Source organism: Canis lupus, chromosome 10, assembly GCF_048164855.1.
Source record: "Canis lupus baileyi chromosome 10, mCanLup2.hap1, whole genome shotgun sequence".
In the NCBI taxonomy this organism is placed as follows: Eukaryota; Metazoa; Chordata; class Mammalia; order Carnivora; family Canidae; genus Canis; species Canis lupus.
In genome coordinates, this window is record NC_132847.1 from 50,393,386 (window position 1) to 50,409,824 (window position 16,439).

Genomic DNA, 16,439 nt, shown 5'->3' on the forward strand with positions numbered 1-16,439 from the left:
CCCCTAGTAAAAATACTTATGTCCCATCTAGGAGCAGAGTTTGATTACTGGGTCAAGTTTATCAACTGACTCTTCCTTTCAAATGTATTCTTTCCAGTTTTTCTAGGATATTTTTATTTCCAAGTTCAATGTCAATCTCTGACATCTATTGAAGCTGGAATCTTCTTTAACATTATGCCCATGAAGCTAAAGATGAATATTTGTTCTAGTGCTGTTTCTGTTTCCCTACTTTTGTAACAGAAAAGAATAAAGGCCATGAGTGATTTGATTCAGAGCTTTGAAGTTGACTGGAAGATGGAATTCTTCAGAATGACTTACCTCTTAGTCAACCAACTTAGGAAGATCATACAAGAGCTGAAATGTCAACTCAATTGGGATATGTGATAGAGAAATAATGGTGATATTAGCTATATTTTTAAATAGAAAAACTAAGCTGCAGGATATTATACACTGATTTTACTTAAAATTGAAAGCAACCTCGGGACGGGTGGGTGGCTCAGCAGCTGAGCGTCTGCATTTGGCTCAGGGTGTGATCTCGGTCTGGGGATCAAGTCCCCATTGGGCTCCCTATGAGGAGCCTGCTCCTCCCTCTATGTATCTGCTTCTCTCTGTGTCTCTTAGGAATAAATAAATAAAATATTTTTAAAAATTGAAACCAACCCAGAGAAACTTATGCATTTTTAAAATGACTTTAATTGGCTCATTTCACACCAGGAAGTCAATGTTTGTTAAATTATTAAAAGACATTATATAATGATACAGGTCAAGTTCTTTTATAAAAGGTCTTTACAATGAAAAACTTACTACAATGAGTGTATTTTCAAGGCACAAGTTAGTGAACTATAATGCTTTGGGGGCCTTAAAATAAAATAAAAAACTGGTAATTCAGTATGACAAATGCTTTTCTTTTTAACAGACTGCTAAAAATTCTCATCATATTTCATTTTTATTCTCTTATTAACCCTCGTTCAAATGTAAAAGTATGGTGTGGGAAATGAACCTTAAATGGAACATTCTTAGCTTTCTGGAAAATTATACTAATCATATTATATTATTGTCCAATTAAATAAATCATCTTTTCTGGTAGTAGTATAATGACATTATCTTCCTTTTAGTATCTCAGGAACAAAATGCACAGCTGAAGCACTTCCTCCAAACAAAAGAATATCAGCCTGAGCCCCAATATGTCTATTCTAGTATATCTCTGACACTCTATAAATAAGCTTTCAAAAGTTCAAATATGAATTTGAGACATTAAGTATCTTAAAAGCTAAATCACCTTAAATCAAGAATTTTTACTTGGTGTTCATTTGTAATCTTGAAATGGCACATACTTCATGTGCATGTGTGCATCTGAAAGTTTTAATGGAAAGAATTTCTAACTTTAATCAAATTATCAAAGTAATCACATAAAATTCTTAAAAATTATTTTCTCAATCATTTCTAGATTGAAGCACTACCATGCCCACTTCAATCAAGCATCAGCTAAAGTGTTGATACTTAAAATAAGCTCATAATAAGATTTCAAGAATCATCAGATTTAGTCAATATAGTATGGATGATACCTGCATAGCAGTGGTCTCATGATTTCTGGGTACAATTTCTGATATCCCAGCCCCTCGCACTAAGGAAAATGGTGATCATGGGAAATTCACTGAGTGAATATGGACTACCTCAGCTCAGAAGAGCCATCAACTCAGATATCTCAGGAAGATGACTAGTTCCCATTCTACTATATCACAACAATCCTGGTTACTCTTCACTTGATAAATAAAACCTCTAACAATGCTGCCTTGCTGAGGACATTGTCCCTAGCCAGATTCTGATTAATCTTAACGTCCAGGTACTCTCATTAATTTTTTGAGATAGAACTGCAAGGAGGATATACCAAGTTATTGGTCCACTGTCCAGAAGAGATGGAAATAGATCTTGAAAGATTAATGCTGCCTTGTCACAACAAATCCCTCTATCATCTTCAAGCTGGGAAGAGTACTAGCCTTACCAAAAAGGAGTATTCCACTTCTGCTTTCTCAGAGACTTACAGTGATATTGATACTAAAGACTTTCAGGTGCATAAACTCAAATATCCTTATCTCATGCACGGAGTTCCTTTCTTCCTTAATCAGGGTGCTTTGCTGACCATTACAGATCTGTCTAGATTGAGAATGTAAAGTTTGTTGAAGCTCCTTTACACTATAGTTAAGTTCTGGACCTGATTTCAACTCTTCCTTACATATGCTGTGACCTATATGACCCCAAGAAATCCACTGTCTTTTACTCGGAGTTATTGATTGATGTTTCATCACCTGCCATCTTTTATTATTTCTTCAGAACACCAATGACTCCCATCAACAGGCATTTTCTTTTTAATTACTGTACCTCCTAAATGTCTCACAGATTGATACATTGATACACTACCAGATTTGTTCTCTAGTGTAACATTCAGCTCACCACCAGTGGAAAGTTTGAGCAATAGCATTCCTACATTGGGTTACTGTCTATTCATACTCAAACCAACCACTAGGGATTCTCCTTGCCAACCCCGGCTGTTGATAGTTCCAAAATTCCTTCCCATCTTCATTGTGGACCCATATCTAGCACTGTCTATAACAAACTGAATTTCCTGGTATGCAAACTCTGAGGTGAATTTAAGTACAGTTACTGGGATGTGTTCTTTGAAGGGTAACAAGAGGAAATAAAATTAGGCTGAGGAAGAAATTGGACTACAATGAAGTCATACAAGGCCTCTGCCATTCCCAAGAAGGGTTATAAACAAGAATGGCCCTTCAGAGCTGCCCCATGTTGGGACATGGAGCCAGGCTTATATACTCTCACAGTGACCAGTAACAGGTTTCAGAAGAAAGCATTACCCCGGGAAAGGTGGCTCTCTTTGGCAGAAGGCAACTCCCTTTGCCTTGGCAGATGAGGTTGCACTACAGACTCAATATTTAAATACTGCCCCCATTCCGCCCCCGAACACCTGGTGGCTCAGTGGTTGAGCATCTGCCTCCAGCTCAGGGCATGATCCTGGCGTCCTGGGATCGAGTCCCACATCAGACTCTCTGAGGGAAGCCTGCTTCTCCCTCTGCCTATGTCTCTGCCTCTCTGACTCCCATGAATAAATAAATAAAATCTTTTTAAAAAATCTTTAAGTACTCCTCAAATTCATATGTCAAAATTCTAACTGGTAAGGTGATGATTTTAGGAGGTTGGGCCTTTGGATGGTGATTAGTTCATAAGGATGAAGTTCTCATGATTGGGATTAGCACCCTTGTAAAAGAGAACCAGAGAGCTAGCTTGTCTGTTCCCACTCATGAGGACACAAATGAACTCTCACCAACCACCACACTGAATTTGCTACTGCCAAGATCTTTGCTTTGATTTCTCAGTCTCCAGAACTATAAGAAATAAGTGTGTGTTGTTTATAAGCCATCCGACATATGGTAATTTTGTTATAGCGTCCCAAGTGGACTGAGATAGGCGGTCACCCTGCAGCACTCCAGCAACTGGTGGAATCACTCCTTTAGTACTAAAAAGTAATATGAGGGTACAACATAGGATACACTAAAATGGTGCAATTAAATTGAATAACTAGTACAGTAGTCAGTGACCAAAGGTTTAACGGTTCCGCTCATTGATGCTTGGCTAAATCAGACCTAAGGATCTTTTATTTCCCCATGATTAGAAGAAAATAATTATTTAGTCCAGGTAACTAATAAACTATTCAGCTGGTAAGAAAGAACAGACGTATCTATGAAAAAGAAATGAAAACAAATCAAAACAAATGTCTATTAAGAGCCTGATTATAGATTAGATACTCAATACCTCTTGTATTATGAAATTCTTGGGCACAATTAACTATAATTCATATTATACCACCTTCATATATACTCAAGGGGTCTGTTTCTATTTCCTTCTCTCCTATTCCTCCATCCTAGGACAAGTGGGAAGCATGAGGGCAGAGTGAGTGGCTGAGGGCAGCTTTAGGGAGGGTCAAAAGATGGGAAGTGATGCAACATGAGGAACCAATTTTGAATTTGAATTTTAGCAGGCAAAAGTGACACATAAGCGCTGAAAAGTATAAAGAAAAGAGTTAGGTTGAAAGCTCCCATGAAGGTCAGGGGGTTAGTATCAGGGATAAGCTCATCAACTTCATGCTGGTAAGGCCAATATATTGCATAAGAGAGATGCTGCATGAGAAAGATATTAGAATTCAAATGGATAATTATTTTGAAGTTCTTGCTATACTTTATTAAAAATTAAAACTTTATTCTCTAGAAAAATTTTAGAGTAACAAGAAGATTATGCAAATAGAGAAGAGAGTTCCCATATAACCCACATCCAGTTTCTCTTTTATCATCTTATATTAGTATAATTTTGTTACAGTTAACCAATATTGATATATTATTATTATTGTTATTCAGATTGCCTTAGTTTTTGCCTAATATCTTTTTTCCTTCCAGAATCCCAACTAAGGTACCACATTTCACCTGGTTGTCATATCTCTTTAGACTACTTTTGGCTGTATTGGTTTCTCAGACTTTCATTGTTTTTGATGAACATCAGTCTTAAGTGGTACTGGTCAGATATTTTATAGAATGTCTTTCTACTGGGATTTTTCTGAGTTTTCTTCATTATTAAAATGGGATTATGGGATTTGATGAAGGAAACCACAGAGGAAAAATAGCATTCTCATCATATCATATCAGGAATAAATAATAACATGATTTATCACTGTTGATATTAACCTTGATCACCTAACTAATCTGATCACCTATCAGATTTCTCCACTGTAAAGTAACTCTTCCGCCCTCCCTTTTCCATACTGTATTTTTTTGAAGTTACCATACAGAGCCCACATATAAGAAATGGGGAGTGATGATATTTCATCTCCTTATGGGTACAATGTCTATAAATTATTTTGAATTCTTCTGCATGGGATTTTATCTTGTCCCTGCATTTATTTATTCTCTCATTCATTTCTTCACACAGCATGGACTCATAGATAAATATTTTAAATTTCAGATTACAAATCAGTATACTACTTTATTTTGTTGCTCAGATTATTCCTGCTTTGACCATTGGGAGCTTCATTCAGTTGGTTCCTGTAGTCCACTGATACACCTCCCTATTGTGTTTTAGGTTTTTTTGTTTGTTTTGAGCACATTCTTCCTATCTTTACTATACAATGTTTCAGTCTCATATATTCCCTGCCTCTCTCTTAGAATCAGACATTTCTCCAAGGAGTGCCAACTCATTTTACTGGAGAATGGTATTAAAAACTAAGATTTGGGTGCTAGGTATGCTCACAGTTACAGGTGTCATTTTTTAAGTTCTTCTCGGCCAACAAAGAAATATATGCATGTGTACTAAGCTATGTATATCTACAAGTATAACTGTGTGTATATATATATATATATATATACTGACAGTATATATATATATATATATACACACATATACATATATAATTATGAATTTAGTGTGATCTGATTATAAATCATTGCCACATGGATCATTATAGCTTGCTTTGCTCATTTATATGCAAACTACCACGTCAACACTTAATAAATTGGTCTTTCATCTGCCATCATTTATTATTATTTATCATTTATTATAGCTTAATTCCAGTATACTGTATAAAAGCTTCCAGTGTAGAAGTATACATGTATAGTATACATATACAGAAGAATTATTAACTGGCACTTATTCATAAGAAATAATTTCATTAACTACAATATAGCCTATGTTCCTTCTCTTGATTTTAGACTCAATTTATTTCCAGAGCTTTAAGATCAATACCTTTTCCCCCAAGTTGTTTTATACATTTATAAGATAGTTTTCATATTATATCCTCCATTCTGTGATTCCCATGAGCTCCTAAATTATTTTATAAAATTTGCATACAATAAAGTTCAGGAAATTAAAATGAATGGTGTCTTATAGCTAAAATTATAGTAACAAATAGAGTGTATTCATCACTCTAAAAATCCCCCCTGCTTCATCTATTCAGCCCTTGTCTTCCCTTCCTGAACCACTGGTAATAACTGGTATTTTTATTGTCTGTAATTTTGTGTTTCCAGAATGTCATACATTGGAATCATTCATTATCAAGCCTCTTCAGACTAGCTTATTTCATTTAGCATTATGCATTTAAGATTCATCTAAAAATGTTCATCACTCAATAATTCATTTTTATTGCTAATATTCTTTTTTATTGATTTACCACAACGTGTTTATGTATTTATCTATTAAAAAATAGTTGCTTGCTTCCAGTTTTTGGTGATAATGAAAAAGACTGTTATAAACATTCAGGTGTATATTTTTGTTCAGAAATAGTTTTCAAATTCACCAGGTATATATTTAGGAATATGATTGCTGGATTGTATTTTAGCATTATACTCAGATTTTAAGACACTGCCATAATGTCCAAAAGTGGCTATACTATTTTGCATTCCCACCTAGGACCAAATGAAAATTTCGGTCATTCCACATCCTCACCAGAAATTGACACTGTCAAAAAAATTGACATTGTCACTATTTTTATTTTAGTCAATCTAAAGAAAATAATCTAACACGATCTAGCATACATAGTGTTATATCATTGTTTTATCTTCTATTCACTAATGACCAATAATGCTTTCTGCCTCTTCACATACTTGTCATCTACATATCTACTTTTGAGGTGCCTATTCACATCTTTGTTCTTTTTTTAAATTGGGTTGCTTGTTTTCTTAATGTTTAATTTTAAGATTTTCTATATTTTGGATATTGCTGCACTTTTTGTAAAATCTTAACTTTAAACCCTACGGAAAGCATTTTTTTAAGAATTTTAATTTGTAGCAAAACTAATTTATTGAGAATTCCATCAGCCTAAAAGATTACTAAGAAGTTTCTCTTCCCAGAAAGGTCACAAGAAGAAAGATTAATAATCTCCTAAAAATATGGACCCTTGGGTTGCTCAGTGGTTGAGCATCTGCCTTTGGCTCAGGGCATGATCCCAGAGTACCAGGATCAAATCCCACATCAGGCTCCCTGCCAGGAGCCTGCTTCTCCCTCTCCCTATGTCTCTGTCTTCTCTCTGTGTCTCTCATGAATAAATAAATAAGATCTTTTTAAAAAAATAGAATCATCTTGACTACTAATAGTCATATATGCACTACAGAAGTTAGTGAAACAAGCACATTAACGTAATGACCCAAATAGTTCCACCAAATGTGGGAATCTAAGTGACATTAATGGTATTAAATATTTTTATTCACACTTCCAATTCCTTCTTTTTCTCCATATATTCTTTCCTCCCAACATCTCCTTTTCCCACAGAATTAACAAAAATGCTATATAACAGCAATGTAATATTTTTATTTTTTTTATTCCTCTAGGTTTGTTTATGCCAGATTTCCTACTCTCTTTTATTATTGTAGTGTTCTTCCACAGTAGAAATAAAAGAGTCTTCAATTCTAAAGAACACTTCTTTTTACCAAAGATCCCCAGAAGCTTCCTTGGTTTGATTTTCTGATTAAGCATTGAAGTCAGAATTACCAACAAAGATTAACTGCTGCTTAGAAGACAAGTCAAGCAAGAGGTCCTGATCAGACAAAGAAAAACTATATATGTTTGAAATATTTGTAATAAGTCTAGATATTATTTTAAGAGCTGAGTAAAAGAAACTGCATATCTTATATAATTGGATTTCAAGACCAGTAGTTATTTCTACAAAGTATATTGAACTGTCAAAGACTGCAAGTTGGAATTAAAAATGATTGAAAAAGTACATACTTGGAACTAAGCTGAAATTAAAATAAAATCCACCTATTATTATGCAAAATTTTGCTTAGTAAGTTGAAGATCCTTATACAGAAAAAATAATAGAGAATTAGCTTATCAAGAGGTATTGGATATAGCCCAGAAAGGCATCAATTTATTATTAAGTAGGAAATAAAGTGAGAAATATTAAATTATTAATAATATTAAATAAGCAGATGTATGATGATACTGAAATAAATCATTATAGCTTAATATCTGTTGAGACTTATGGACATTGTGACTTTAAAAATAAATTTCAAAAAGTGCTATATAAATCACTGGTGTAAGTGAGTATGCAGTTTAATATAGTTTATCATTCTTACAATGACAACAAAAGAACAAGTAAACATGTTTTATGAAAACATTTCAGGGACATCTGGGTGGTTCAATGGTTTAGCGCTTGCCTTCGGCCCAGGGCATGATCCTGGAGTCCCAGGATCAAGTCCCACATCAGGCTCCCTGCATGGAGCCTGCTTCTCCTTCTGCCTGTGTCTCTGCCTCTCTCCCTCAGTATCTCCCATGAATAAATAAAATCTTAAAAAAAAATCTCATTTAATCACAGATTTACTGAACATTAAAAGTTGCTATGAGATTATGATTTAACTATTTTAAAATACATTAATAAATAAGTAGGATTTGTGAAAAACTTAGAATTATTGAATATCTTGTTATATGATATTGAAAATCAATTAAAAACATTTTAATAGTATGATACCACTTAGTAGTTTTTAAAAACAAAATAGACTTCTGCTTCCAAGAACAAATACAGACTTTTCTCTATTCTTCCCATTAAATACATCTAGAAGTCCTTAATATTGTACATAAGACATCATAAATAGACTCTGAAACACGGAGAGAGGGCAGAGTGGCTACAGACTTTGAAACCCAAGGAAAAGAACAGTGGTGAGTTCCCTAGGTCTTCTGTTTTGCCTCACATATCTCAGAAATGTTGCTGGAAAAGACAATAACTTGAAAACAATAACTGACACGTTAAAAAAGCCACAACAAAAACTTTCCCTCTCTAGCCAAAGACTAGGAAAAAGGCAGTATGGGTTTAGAACAGAAAAGTTTTAGACAGTAATTGCTCTATTGTAGCCAAACACTAAAGAAAAAACTTTGGCCCCATCCTACTCGTGTCAGTAAAGGCTAACTCAGACTTCCACAAATTGCCACGTTCTACCCAGGCATAACAAGGTCAATGTTCTCTACTAAGATAGCCAGCGAAGGCTAAGTAGGGAGTCAGAACTCAGGTCCAGTCAGTTAGTAACAAGCACCATCCCATCTGCCATGCTAATGGAGGTGGCAAGGAGAGCCTGAATTTACAGCTCCAGCTGGCAGTAAAATCATGAACATTAATGTAAAATATAAAACAATAAAAATTTTAGGAAAAAAATCCATATAAGAAATTATTTGGGATTTCAGACTAGGCAAACGTTTCCCAGCCTTACAACAAAAGCACCATCTCTAAAATAAAAACACATAAATTACACTTCATCAAAATTAAAAATGTTTGCTCTATGAAATGCTCTATCAAAGATAAAATACAAACTAAACACTGGGAGGAAATATTTCTCAACTACATATCTAAATTAAAAAAAGAAAACTGGTATCTAGAATATATATTCTCCAAACTCTATAGGAAAAAAACAATCCAATCAGAAAATTGGCAGAAGGTATTTTACAGAAAAGTATATCCAAGCGGGAAAGAACCAAAAGAAGGTATGTCCAAAAGAATTTTTCATTAGGGAAATATGAATCAAAATCAAAATAAAATACCACTACATATCTATCATAATGGCTAATACTAAATAGTGAGAGAATCAAAGCTGGCAATGATGTAGAGAAACTGTATTCTCACACTCCTAGTGGGAATGTTAAATACTGTAGACATTCTGGATAAGTACATAGAGGTGCGCTTACCATTACGACCCAGAGATTGTACATTTGGACATTTATCTTAGAGAAATAAAAACTCGTTCACACGAAAACTTGTACACAAATCTTTATAGTAGTTTTAATTGTAATAGGCAAAAGCTGGAAACCCTTGTCTCTAGCAATGGGTAAAACAAACTGTGGCATATTCATAACACAGAATGCTACTCAGTAACAAAAAGGGCAAACTCTAGATAAACACAGTGACTTGGTAGATGCCCAGGGAATGATGCTGTAGAATTGTTAAAATGATAAAATTCTTTTTTTTTAATTCCACAAAACTGCATTTTTTATAAATTTATTTTTTATTGGTGTTCAATTTGCCAACATATAGAATAACACCCAGTGCTCATCCCATCAAGTGCCCCCCTCACTGCCCATCACCCAGTCACCCCCATCCCCCGCCCACCTCCCCTTCCACCATCCCTAGTTCGTTTCCCAGAGTTAGGAGTCTCTCATGTTCTGTCTCCCTTTCTGATATTTCCCACTCATTTTTTCTCCTTTCCCCTTTATTCCCTTTCACTATTTTTCATATTCCCCAAATGAATGAGACCATAAAATGTTTGTCCTCCGATTGACTTATTTCACTCAGCATAATACCCTCCAGTTCCATCCACATCGAAGCAAATGGTGGGTATTTGTCGTTTCTAATGGCTGAGTAATATTCCATGGTATACACAAAACACATCTTCTTTATCCATTCATCTTTCGATGAACACCGAGGCTCCTTCCACAGTTTGGCTATTGTGGACATTGCTGCTATAAACATCGGGGTGCAGGTGTCCCGGCGTTTCACTGCATCTGTATCTTTGGGGTAAATCCCCAGCAGTGCAATTGCTGGTTCGTAGGGCAGATCTATTTTTCACTCTTTGAGGAACCTCCACACAGTTTTCCAGAATGACTGCACCAGTTCACATTCCCACCACCAACAGTGCAGGAGGGTTCCCCTTTCTCCACATCCTCTCCATTTGTGGTTTCCCGCCTTGTTAATTTTCCCCATTCTCACCGGTGTGAGGTGGCAGGCATCTCATTGTGGTTTTGATTTGTATTTCCCTGATGGCAAGTGATGCAGAGCATTTTCTCATGTGCTTGTTGGCCATGTCTATGTCTTCAAGAAATGAAGAATAAATTCGTGGTTGGCCGAGTTTAAGAATTCAGGATGCGGGGTTCCCTGGGTGGCGCAGTGGTTTAGCGCCTGCCTTTGGCCTAGGGCGCGATCCTGGAGACCCGGGCTCAAATCCCACGTCGGGCTCCCGGTGCATGGAGCCTGCTTCTCCCTCTGCCTGTGTCTCTGCCTCTCTCTCTCTCTCTCTCTCTCTCTCTGTGACTATCATAAATAAATAAAAATCTAAAAAAAAAAAAAAAAAGAATTCAGGATGGGTGGGATGCCTGGGTAGCTCAGGGGTCGAGTGGCTGCCTTCGGCTCTGGGAATGCAGTCCCACATCAGGCTCCCTGTAAAAAGGAGCCTGCTTCTCCCTCTGCCTATGTCTCTGCCTCTGTGTGTGTGTGTGTGTGTGTGTGAGATAAATAAATAAATAAATAAAATATTTAAATTTAAAAAAAAAAAGTTCAGGAGGGATCCAATAGCAACACAGGGGGATCCTGAACTCAGCTCCTCTCACAGGCACATCAAACCTGCATCAGCTCCTTGGACCAGGGGCCTCAGGAAAACTGGCTGCCTGGACAGCGGAGAGACGTTCACATCCAAGCAAGTAGGACACTCTGTCACCCCGGGCACAGACATCCGGAATTAGGAAGGAACTCGAAAGCTGAACTTCTCCCGGAGGAGCAAAGGGTTTGAGCCTCACGCTGGGTGCCCCAAGTTTTAAGAGACCTGCAGCTGACGTGTAAGAAATCAAAGCACTTACCTCGGACGAACAATAGGGCCGGTGCCCACTAGACGCACAAGGCTGTGTGGACCCCAAGAAACGCTCTTAAAGGGCTTGCACCCGGACTCACCCGTCCCAGGGCTCACCTGAGGCAGCCAGAGGAGAGGTGCCCACACTGGGCGGGAAGCAGGCTCCTTCGCTGGTCGCAGAGCTCCAGCCTGGAGGGCGGGCGGGCCGGGGGCGTCTTGGCGCTCTCCTTCCGCCTTGCTCCACTCACCAGACACTGGCTTTTCCTCCCTTCCTCCTCAACACCAGTCCTTTCAGGGGGTTGTGGCTTTTTTTTTTTTTTTCCTGTTTTCTTTTCCCAGCAAGGCCAAACTCGACCCGCCCTCTACCTCACGGAAGCCGGGGCGCGCCATCTTTGCGCTCGATTTGCCTCCTTCCCGAGCGCCCGCCTCGCCTGAGGGGAGACTTCTATACCGCGCGCTGCCTGAGGTGCCCGGATGTGCGAGCCGCTCCGGAAGGCGGCCTGCCTCGCCCGTGCTGGAAGCAGGAGTGTGCACTGATTTTCAGTAATGTTAGTGATTTTTAACTACTCAGCAATAAACTGACTTAATTCAAGTTGATTTTATGGTTGGCACCAAATTGCTTGCTTTTTGGGGTGATTTTTTTTTCTTAAAGATTTTATCCATTTATTCATGAGAGACATGAGAGAGAGAGAGAGAGAGAGAGAGGCAGAGACACAGGCAGAGGGAGAAGCAGGCTCCATGCAGGGAGCCCGACGTGGGACTCGACCCCCGGACTCCAGGATCACGCCCTGGGCTGAAGGCAGATGCTAAACCACTGGGCCACCAGGGCTGCCCTGGACACATGATTTTATTTTATTTTATTTTTAAAGATTTTATTTATTTATTCATGACAGACACACACAGAGAGAGAGAGAGAGAGAGAGAGAGAGGCAGAGACACAGGCAGAGGGAGAAGCAGGCTCCATGCAGGGAGCCTGACGTGGGACTCGATCCGGGGACTCCAGGGTCAGGCCCTGGGCTGAAGGCAGCGCCAAACCGCTGGGCCTTCAGGGCTGCCCTGGGCACACGATTTTAATCCCATTTTCATCCTGCTTTAATCAACTGATGAAAAGCCTCAACGTGGGACAAAAAAGAAGTATACATAACAAAATTTAATTTCAAAAAGTGCTTGAATTTTTATTATACCTGTGACTTCACTTAGAGGTATATATAACACATCTGAGATTTTAGGAATACATTTTACGTTTAATTTTTTTTCTTTTAATAAATACAGAGATGTTCATGAAAAGAAGATACTTCTCGATTTTATAGAAACCAGAGGGAAGCAACTTATTACAAAGAAATAGACAAAGCTATCTTTCATCAGCCTCATAGTACAGGGGTTTTTAATCTTTGTCTCTTGTGATAGGCTTACCAGAATGATGAATCAATAGGAAAGTGTTCAGTATTCTCCCAATTCATTTGAACCAACCTTGTGAGTTGACTATGAACTAAACAATTGAGTGAAGCTGGATAGTCCTCTGAGCAGTAGTTTTAGTATTGTCTAAAGCAGAACCTATAGATTTATAGATCCTAAATTGAGCAAATAAACAAAACAAAGCAAACAAAAGCAGACTCAGTGATAATCTCAGAAGCACACACGTTAAAACTATGGTCTTTCTAATTGTGATGAAAAATATCAGAGATGGAATGAATTTAAAACTAATGAACAGTTGATATAGACATATCAAAAACTAACCAAATAATTCTTTTGCCTATTGTGATTTTTTAAACTGGAATTTATAAAATTCGGAAAAGTAAAAACTGCTGAAATTAAAAAATGCATTTGTAAGCATGTTGACAGACTGAAATATAATCCAAAATGATGAGCCATTTTCTTTTTCTAAAAACAGCAAAATTTTGGAGCCTACTGTAAAAAAAGAAAAAAGTTTCCCTTTATTTTTTTCTGACTCCTTCAAATAAGATGTGCTTCATTCTCTCCATTTCTAATTGGCTTTTTAATTAGAAGAGTCTACACATTTATGTTTGTTCTCCCTAGAATTCCATGTATTAATTCAATAAACTTGTCTGTCCACCAACATCACCTAAGAGGTTTGTTAAAAATGCAGATGCCCAAATACCCAACTGTATGTCCTGAGTCAAAATAATAGGTATAGAAAGTAGAAATTTCAATTTTAAAAAAGTCTCCCCAGGTTACAAAGCAAATGTAGAAATACAGATAACAAAGACTAAATTTTCAGAGGAGTCATTTCTGTTTGCTGCTAGTCTGCTTATGGAAGAGAAATGAATAAAGCAGGAGCTCAACCTACCAGTCTTCATGGAAACTGGTTTTTATATTTCTTTATGTAGAATGGTTAAGTGTGTGCTGTTGGAGGTTTTCTTTTTCCTGATAGTTGCTTTCCTTTATTATCTTTTCTTCGAATATCTTTCCAAGTTTATAGACAGAAATAACCTGTGGACATGCGGTGACAGCTTTGGGCAATTCTGAGGTGGGAATACTTGACACATTTAGATACCAGTGTATGGATCAGAATCTTCTAAATTTCAGCTTGGGTGATTTTTCTTTAACTTATCTGGGTACTTAGTCTCATCTTTGACTTAGCTTCACCTCCACTCTAAAGGCACTAGTCCATATGAACAAATACTTTAAACTTGTGGTATACAGCCATCCGCATTTAACATGTTACTCCTGGGTACGGTGTTTGAACACAGTCTAATCTACTCCTTTTAATGGATCTCAAATGTAAAATGTCCAAACGTTTTTTCCAGGTTGTATCCTCTACCAACCTCTCCCACTGCAGCTTAGCAAATTTTTTTCATTTTTTTGGAAACCCACAAATTTACACATACAGACACACAGATACTTACCATATCCTATAGGATTGAAGAGTATGGAGAAGAAAAGTATAGGTAGAAAAGGATATGTATTCATTTTTTCCTTGTAAACTCACAACAGAAAGTTCATACATGTATATGCCGGTATATACACATAAACAGTTTCTCAGTAATGTACTCCTGTGCTGCATTACACCAATACACACTAATTGCATATCTTGGTATAAAACAAGGACTGGAAACCTAAGACATGCTTATTTCCACAGTAGTGAAAATATGGCATGACAGAACTATGGCAACTTAAGCATGGCAGAGCTAGGCAACTTATTATGGACATCATTAAACGGTCTATCAGCATGATCTTCTGTTCCCATACTCTCTCAAAGACAAGACATATTTGTATTCCTTCACCACTCCACTTCAGTACCCATTCCAGCTGCCTCCCTGATGGCTATTAAGTTATTTCCTGCAAGGAGGAGACAGATTACTAATTGTTAGCATTCCATAATATATACAATTTGAATGGAGACAATTTAAGAGCGGTGTGTGGATTTGGAAGGAAGCCAAACCAGCCTCACCCTCTAACATGAAATACCTCTCCTATACTTATGAAATTGTGAATGTATAAACCTATAAAACTTTGCCATGGTCTGGTACATTTGCAGGCCACTGTTAAAGCAACAGCTCTCTGGTATGTAATGAGCATAGATACTGACTGGTACAGATGCTAGTTGTGATCAAACAGATGAGACATGTCAGTTATATTAAGAGTCTGCTTTGCCAGTGATGGAAAATCCAATTCAAAGTGACCTGTGTCAAATGAATTTATGTGCTCAAATAACTGATATTTATAGGAATATCTACCTTTGTGTTTAGCTTATTTTAACTTATGTAATCGGGAATTAGTTTTGTTCCATTTTTCATGCCTCTTACCACTTGGCTTTATTCTAGGATTCTTTGGATCAGTTTTTGTAGCAATAGGCTCACATTCTAACAAGTTTACTTTAGCCAAACAGATTATAAGTCTCTCTTGTAAAAGATCTAGCCAAGGGACACCTGGGTGGCTTAGCGATTGAGCGTCTGCCTTTGGCTCTGGGTGTGATCCCACAGTCCTGGGATTGAGTCCCACATCAGGCTCCCTGAATGGAGTCTGCTTCTCCCTCTGTCTCTGCCTACCTCTATCTCTGTGTCTTTCATGAATAAATAAATAAAATCTTTTAAAAAAATAAAAGATCCAGCCAAAATCTAAGTCATGTTATTGAGTAGGTCAAATGCTCAACTCTGAATCCAGTACCTAATGGCAGAGAAAATTATTTTTTCAAGCCCATGGTTTTTGTCTATTCCTATAGTTTGGAGGTAGAGTCAACTCTACCTAAAATTCATGAATTAAAACTAGAGGATGAGTTGGTGGCCACACAAGATTCTGCATACTGTTTATCAGGGGAAAAGTGTTTGAACATTGAAGGGCAAAGTTAGATAGATACCCATTATATCAGCAGTGGCAATAAACTGGCATCCATGCCGGCACTAGCTCACATCCATCCATGGTAGACATTTTTATTAATCTTGGCTCCATTCCTATTGCACTCAACATGTCTCATAATTCTCTTCAATACACTCTCCAGAAAACAACTAGCAGTTCTGAGCAAATTTAATATGACACCCTTTGTTATACTACACATGATAATATATTTGATGACTGTGAGTAAAAACCTGAATATGTGTTGATAACTCATCATTGATATTTCACCTTCAAATGTACCTAAATCCTTCTTGAGTCTACTTATAATTTTGACTTTTCCACCTCTCGGGATAATTAATTATCTTCATGCCCTTATTTCTAGAGGCATACCAAGAAGTTCAGGCTACTGCCTATTATACCTGGCTTTTCATCTTCAATTTAAGATTGAATTTTTAGTTAAATAATAGAAGTATTCAGATGTTAATGAGACAAATGTCAGAAAGATGCAGGCAAAAATGGAAACTTAATTTTGACCTCCAATAATAT